Raw genomic sequence first — 7,930 nt, 5'->3', positions numbered from 1 at the left:
AAGTGTAACAGCTGAACGAGACCCCCAGCGGCCCCCGAGTGTCCATCACCAACGAGATTCGCCTCCCTTTTGCTCGATTGGTTCCTCCTGGCATACAGGGGGCAGAGCTCAGGTGTGAGCAAGGACCACTGCCAGTGGGCATCATCGAGCCACGGGGTGTGGATGGGCACTGCGGCCTCTTGGACAAGTTGGCTTTGACCTCGGCCTTTACGGTTGGCACGGCAGGAGTGGCGGAGGAGCTTTGATTTGGTGCCAACACCTGCAGCGCTTCGTGACTTTGTAAATTGAACTACAGTGGCATTGCGGGGTACCTGGACAGGTGGCTTCTGACACGAAGTCAGCGTCCAGCCCACCGATGGGCAGCATGGAGGGCAGCAGCACCACCAAACCAGGCGACTCTCCGGCTTCACGGGATTCCACAGTTAATACTAAAATGAATACGGAAAAGTCCTTGGAGTGGCAGAAGACCACCCAGCCTCAAAAGGTCCCGGCTTAACGTTGGAGGGTCCTAGTTGTCTCCTGCTGTCATGCTGAGACCCTACTATGAAATGGCCACCCTGGCATGCAGAAGTCTTCTCGGTGGTCTCTGTGGGCGCGTGGCAGTCCGCTGTTTCTCTGGCCTGTTCCTTCAGCCCCTCCCCTAAAGATGCCCGTCTCCACGTTCTGCGCCAGCCATGGCCCCCTGCTCCTTTGGTCCCTCGGTGGTCCTGTGATTTTGCTTCACTGGCCTCTCATTGTTTTTGTTGTTTCTTTTGGACCCCTTTCTGCTCCTTTGGTTTACTTGGCACTGCCCGCCTTTGTTTCTGTCATATCGCTCAAGCGCCGCTTCTCTGGGACCTTTCAAGGCTTCCCGTTGCCCCTCGCCAGTGTGACCCGCTCTGCCGTGGCCCTGGAGCAGTGGGGTGGCTGCCCGCCTCTGGATGGACGTCCCTGAGCTTCTCTTTGGGTCAGTGTCAGAAACTCATTTTCTTGGACGTGTCCAGCTGTCGCGCCAATGGAGCCCCCTCGCCAGTGCCAGTTTGGTCATTTGGGGCCACCGCCCCCTCGAGTTCCTTTCCTAGTTTTTTTCCGCCTGTGCCGCCATATGTTTAGTTGGTTCTGACTCTGCTGCCCGGCTCTGTCTGCAGGGCACGTCATGGCGAGGGGGGCATTCTGGGCACCCTACCAGCTGCTTCGTTTTCTATCGACCTGCCCTTCTAGCGCTGCGTGGCTTACGCTCCTCAAGTCCATAGAAACGTTAAAGCGAAAGTGAAGGCGAGATGTGAACCTTCGAGGAGCGGACGTCCGACTTCAAATGAAATGCCAGGAGGTCGTTTGTGCTGCCAGCCGGCGAAGCTCACGGAGCGGCGGGAAGGCCTGGGCAGCGATGGACATCGCGATAGGCGACGCTGCTTTATACCTCAAGCCATCCCTTTGTTCGGCGAGTATAATGGGGGGACTTGAGGGAGGATAAACTTCACTCGGGCCTTTCATCTCGCGCGGCGGACCACTCAGACAAAGAGCCCCTTGTGCACCTGAGCCTGATACCGCGGCTCCACAAAGAAAAGGGCGATTCATGAGCGCGGCCTGCGGGTGACCCTGTGTGCCAGTGTGGCAGCGCTCCTAGGCGAGCGACCCCTCGCAGTACCACCCGACGAGGCCTCTGCTTTGTCACTTGGGGGTCCGTTTCTTGCCAGCCCCGCTTTTCTTCCTCGTTTCCGTTCTCAAGTCTGCTTGGCACCGGATTTGACATTTTGGTTTAATAAATTCAACATTTGATTTGTTTGGGCTGCCAGGCGGAGGGCCGTTCAGCTGTCCGTTTTAAAGGTGCGCTGGAACGCCGGCTGGGGTCGAGCCGCCGTGTCACCTATGCCACCGTGTGGTCGGAGCCCCTTTAATGTCCGTCTCCAATTATGATGCCAACTGACCACCACCTGTCGTCCTGTGCCAAGGCCGTGCCACATTGTGTGTATGGACACTCCAAGGAATCGGTGGACAGACACTGGCTCTGGATCTGTGGGCACAAGCGGGCACTTGGAAACATTCCTGGACTGCCACCCGCGCAGGCGCAGCCCTCTGCTCACCTCTTGTGCCAAGTAAAGGTAAGAGATGCCACCCTGTGTTGCCACGGTGCCCACCAGCACCCGTATTGGCCTGTATGTCCGATGTGGTCAGGCAGGTGCCTGCAGGGTGTTGCCTGGCTACATGTGAGCGTGCCGGTAAGGCGCTATAACATCATGTCACAGAGGCGATGGCTGTGGGCCTCATGGTGACCTGTGGGACTGTCAGCCCTGGCACGGGTGGCACAAAGCAGTTGCCAGAAGGTGAGACGCCACAGATGCTGACTTGAGACTGTGTGACACCCAATGGCTGGTCCATGTTAAGGATAGTAAAGGTGGGCACTGCTGCAGATGGCCACACTGAGCCCGGTGTCCTAATGTGCCAGCTCACTGGTGCCAGCGCCGCTCGTGTGCTTCACCCAAGTTCTTCAGATCATCCCACTGCCATTTGTTGGTCACACATCACTCGTCATTTTTATGACCCCTTAGTGAGGCGCGACCCTATGCTGCCCACCTCTAGTTGCCCACTTTGCCATCTTGTGTTTCCTCAGGGCCTCTCCTTGTATTCAGTGAGAGCTCAGTAAGACCCACTGCATCAAACAAACATGAATCCCAATGCCCAAGGCCCACCTTGGCACACTCATTTTGGGGGAGCGCCTAGCCCCCTGTCTAACTCCTGCGTGCCCATCTCCTAGCACTAGAGGCCTGTCCTGCCATTGTCGCACCGGGTCGTGTCTGGGTACCTTCACTGGCATTTTCTTGGTCAGACGCAAGTGCCGACATTGGCAGGGGGCACCTTAGTCTCCAATCAGCCATGGCAGACCCTGCAGGAAGCGCCCCCCCCAGAGCAGTAAGGTGGCGGTGCCACTGGGGATGCCATCTCCCACTGCCCGTCCTGTTCCGCTGAACAATCGACGTCTTGTGGCTTTCATTCACAGCCTCGGAGCTCACGCAGCAAAAGCGGAGACCAACGTTTGAAATGCGAAGCTTTTGTTGCGTTTGGGAAAAAATGCCAACCGCTCAGCGGCAGCCGCCTACCGCCGTCCTCCGAGGGCCATTCCAGCCGGCATTCCTGCGACGAAAGAGCCGAACGCACGGGCGGCCATCCGCCCACTCGGACGGGGCTCTGGGAACAGCCGCACGACAAGAGCGCCATTGACAAAACGCCCGGCCGGGCAGCCATTGAAGAGGACGGGCGGCGCTTCCACTGGCAGACCCCAAAGACACGAATAAAGGGGCGCAAACCGAAATGCATCGTGCAGGCAGATCGCACCGGACGTCCCGGTAGATGGGGGTCCGTGAAGAACGTGAAACGTTCGCATTAAAGAACCACGAGAGTGAAGGGCCGGCGATTCTTTAAAGCCACTGGAAAAAAAATCACAAAGCGAAGTGAGTGGCGCGAGAGAACGAAACGGCGAGAAGATGGCGCTGCTGGGGGGCGCGGGTGCAGGTATGGGGGTCCCCAACTAAAATCAACCGCACGAAGTTTTACAATATCGTGTGCTTAAAAGCCAAACCCATGGCGGCTTGTGCCGCGTGCCTGGAAAGCGAGGTGATGTTTTACTTTTGGGGTCCCAGAAGGAGTTCAAGTCCGGTCTGAGCCCCCGGTGACGCCCTCTCATGGCCTTCCCGGTGGTCTCCCTTGTCCGCCTGGTCGTAAAGTCGTCTATATGAAGCCCCCGATGGAGTCTCTCTGTGGGCGGCAGGGCAGCCCTTATGATAAGTGGCTGTGTAAGGCGCTATATAGTCAGGTCGTAGGGTGTTGCGTGACATCTGCTAATCGTTATTCGCCTTTCCTCGTCCATTCGCGCCGTTTGCTTCTCGTTTACCTGAGCAGGTGGGACTCGACGAGGCGGCCGCTCGTGCCCGCCGCTCCTTCTACAGACAGCGGCACGTCGGGCACGCGCCTCCCCTCTGCGGTAACGGAGTCGGGACGGGAGGCCGCACACCGCGCTTCTCTGTTCAGACAGACGACTCGGCATTGGAGTCTCCGTTAAAATAAAGGAGTCCGGACAGAAAGCCCCCTAACCCCCCAAAACCAAATCACGAGGTGCCTTCTGGGTCACCTGCAGAAGTTCAAGCAGCTTGGCAGGAAGGAAAACTGGGCGCCGAGGTCCTGGCATTTTACAAAGGTGGGTGCAGCACTCGTTGAGGTTCAAATGTGGGACAGCCTGTCCATGTGAGGACCTGAGAATAGCACACACACACACACACGTTAGAAACGCAGACCTGGGAGGCGCTGTCTTGAGCCCCGGGTTCAAACGGTGGCCCTGTGGAGCTGAACTGGAGACCAGCGTGAGTGTGCCCGCTGACAGACTGGCACCTACAACCCTGCACTGGAGCAGCTCCTCGTTGCATTCATGCACTTTGCCTGCAGGGGTCTTCATTCTGAAAAGCCCCCTTTCAGCTCAGCCACCCTCCCTTCTGCCCTTCCAGGGGGTTGTTGGCCAACTATGGAAGACATGAAGGACAAAGACCCCCATCAGCCTCACGCCATTTTCTAAGCCGCTAGGGTTCCAGAGTCAATCCCAGCAGGCATTGAGAACAAGGCAGGACCAGTCCCTGGATGGAGTGCCAGTCCCTGTTGGGGGTCTCACACACACACACACACACACACACACACACGCCAGGCCACCTAAAGTGCAGGTCTTTGCACTGTGGGAGGAAACCCACTGGACACGGGGAGAACATGCGGACGCCACACACGACGTGAACGCCAGCCTCCTTACAGTGCTAACACTGTGCCACCCTGCTGCCCGGTTCAACGTAGAATCTCATAACTGAAGTTAAAACACTGCAAAACAAAATGTCCAAATATAAGAAATTATTGAAAACATTTCTATAAACTTTACAAATCAATCAACAAAAAGTAAGCAAATAAAGGGGGCCGAGATAAGGGTGGGCCATGCCATCCAGCCGTACCCGCCGCGGGTGGTGCTCTCCTTCTCACCGTCTGCAGTTCTCGTGTCTGCTAGGGTCACTTGAGACCCCCGTCCTGACCTGCCCCCCCTTCCTCCCTGGACCATCCCAGTGCTCCCAGTCACCTCCTTGAGGTGCTTTGGTCATTGGCCCCCCTGCTGTGCTCTGACTGGATTGATCCTGACACTTGTCACTTTGTCACTTGTGCTCTGTCCCTCTTTTTATTTTATTTGTGTCTCTTCATTTTGTATTTTTCGTTTAAAATGTGTGGCTCGTCGCTGGTCGAAGACATCAGGAGCAGGCGGCAGATGCAGCCTGTCCATCTGGACTGTGACGATGGCAGAAACAAAGAGCCACACAAGCCCCCGTGCCCACCGTTGACCCTCAGGGTCTGCTGCGGGTGGCTTCAATTTTCACACCCAATTTTTTGTTTTATTTAATTTCCTTTTTTTTTTTTCAAGCTGCCATTTTCCTAAGGATGGCTGCTGCCTCGCCGAGAGTCCCATTGTTGTGGTGACACGTGACGTCTTCAACGCGGCAGGACGATGTCATCCCAGGGAGCTGAGAATTCTCGCCGATTTTCTGACATTTTGCTTTTGCCCCCAGCTTGGCCTCTTTGTCACCTCCCATAGCCTGCTGGTTCCTCTGTGGCGATAAATCCAATTCGGGGTCACGGGGGGCCGGAGCCTGTCCCGGCAGCAGTGGGTGCACAGCAGGATATAATCACCCTGGAGTGAATTCCAGAACTTTCTGCCGATTTCTTGAAATCCAAAGCAAACCACAGACCTTAACGTGACACGCTGGGAGGGCGAAAGCCGTGTCATCAGACCGACTGGAGTGACTCGCTTGTTCAGGAGACCACCGAGGGTTGACGGTGGTCCGCAGGAGGCGACCTCAGTCATCACAAGCGTCGGTCAGTCCAGTCTTGCAGCATGGCCAGCAACTGTGGAGCCGCAGCTCCAGTTCAGAAACTCGAGAGGAGTCCCAGTGGGCCAGGTCCCTAAGTTTGAGGATTGGGGTCGATGACAAAGAGGGCTGCCATGTGTCCTCGTGTGGTGGTGTTGCCATCAGCAGCCCCCCTAGAAAGGCTGAAGCCCTCTTGACTTCTCCATCCAAGCCTCATCTCCATGTTTTACTCTCCATGTTTCACTTTTGGGGTCCCAGAAGGAGTTCAAGTTAAAGACGAGTCCAGTCTGAGCCCCCGGTGACGCCCTCTCATGGCCTTCCCTTGGGCCGAGTCCTCCTGCCACTGTGATCAGAGTCCATTTAGTGACATGGATGTCACACCACATGTGCCCCCTAGTGACATCACAGCCCCCAACAATCCAAAATAGCAGCGCGATGACATTAACATGAATGGGTGGTGGAACTCACAAGAAATGGCAGGCAACGAGATGGAGCAGCGGGCAGAGGTCCCACTGGCACTCACGCTGACCTTCAAATGGTTACACTCAAGTCACCGATAAACAAAGACAAGAAGTGACGTCACATAAAGTGTCAGAATGTGACATTAAAGGCAAAGCAAACGCAGAGCACTTGTGAGTGCCAGGGAGGACAGAAGGGCACCCCGGCTGCCAGGGGATTTGACGAGCAGTTCCATCCCCCATACGTTAGGTGCCAGTGGTCCGCTGGTGGCGTCCCAACTTGGACACCCACAGGGCTTCATGGGAAGTGCAGTCTGGATGTGCAACCCTGTCGGGGTCCCCGGGTGCTGCAAGTGGGTGCCGTTGGGGGAGGACTGCCATCGTGGCGGGTCACCCGCTGCCTCATGTCAGAGTCGGAGTCGGGAGGCAGCGGGCGACACTCATTGTTAGTGCTTGGCAGACTGGGGTTCAGTGGCACCCCTTGTGGTTACGCAGTATGTCCCCAAAAGGCCGGTCTCTACTGTCACATCCTGCTGGCCTGGTTTGCCCAGAAGGCCACTGCACCAATCAGCTGCCATAACCCGGCTGGTGGGCACACCCGCCTTGACTGAAACTACACCCATGGCGCTCTGCCCGCGGCTTAAGTGGCAGGTCACTTTTACTTTTTAGCGCGGTCTGGATGGTCTCATTGTGCCAAGACGTAAGGGTACGCCAAGTGAGGCCAAAAGGCAGCAGGTGGGGAAACAAAATAAAAATAAAAAAACAAAACACCGGGGTGAGTGGTCCGGCGGGCCCACCCAATCCTGGCAGAAGTGGAGAAGGTTCCGGTGGTAAACGTCAACTGAAAGGTGACAGAAAGCGACGAGTGAACCCGGGTGCTTGAAGCCTTGGACAGGTGTGTGTCATGTGACCCGGTGTCATTGGACGGCACACAGCGGCGAGGACAGCCGCGAGGCGCCACGTGACACGTCTTGTTCTGTGTGCCAGTCTGCCATCAGCTTTTAGAAATCCACATTTTTGTTTTTCTGAATTGTTGAGAATTGCTGGGGAGGCCAGGGGTTCAAAAGCAGGGGGCTTCCAAATTCTCAAAAGCGCGACTGAAATGTGAAGACCTGCCAGGTGTGCCACCTCAGGACAAACCATCTGAACGTCGTCAAAGCAAACCGGAAAAGGAATTCAAATCGCAGACTCGGCCTTGGCTGTGACAAGTCACACGGGGTCCGATCGGCACGTGCGGCCCACCCGCATCTCCAAAGTCCTGGCCTTGACAGCGTCACTCATCTAGGAGGCGTCAGCCACTGTTGTCCTGTGCGGAGGGCCCACCTCGGTTTGGAGCTGGGTCACGGTGCCACGTATCTCTGCTGAGGACTGGGTGGCCCGTGCGACCCCTCCCTGGGCTGCTTGCCCCCCTTTTAGACAGCAGTGGTGGGGCTTTGAACTCGGGCCCTTTGGATTACGGAAGAGCTTAAGGACGGGGCTTCCCAGTGTGCCATCGCTCATCCTGAGAGGACCGGTGTGCGAATGCGGGGGCTCAAATCAGACGTCACAAGAGCGTTTAGCACGATTACAGAGCTGATTCACGGACCACCTGGGCACACCTCACCGTAA

The 7,930-nt window shown here is 56.5% G+C and overlaps 1 protein-coding gene across 2 annotated transcripts in view; it reads right to left on the bottom strand.

Annotated features, from left to right (window-relative positions):
- LOC114654528 (alcohol dehydrogenase 1-like) overlaps positions 1–7,930 on the bottom strand; it is a 247,194-nt gene that overhangs the window by 121,778 nt on the left and 117,486 nt on the right. The window lies entirely within an intron of this gene.

The sequence above is a fragment of the Erpetoichthys calabaricus genome, chromosome 7 (assembly GCF_900747795.2).
Source record: "Erpetoichthys calabaricus chromosome 7, fErpCal1.3, whole genome shotgun sequence".
Classification (NCBI taxonomy): Eukaryota; Metazoa; Chordata; class Cladistia; order Polypteriformes; family Polypteridae; genus Erpetoichthys; species Erpetoichthys calabaricus.
Note: the sequence above shows the minus strand (reverse complement) of the source record. Positions and strands in the feature narration are given on the sequence as shown.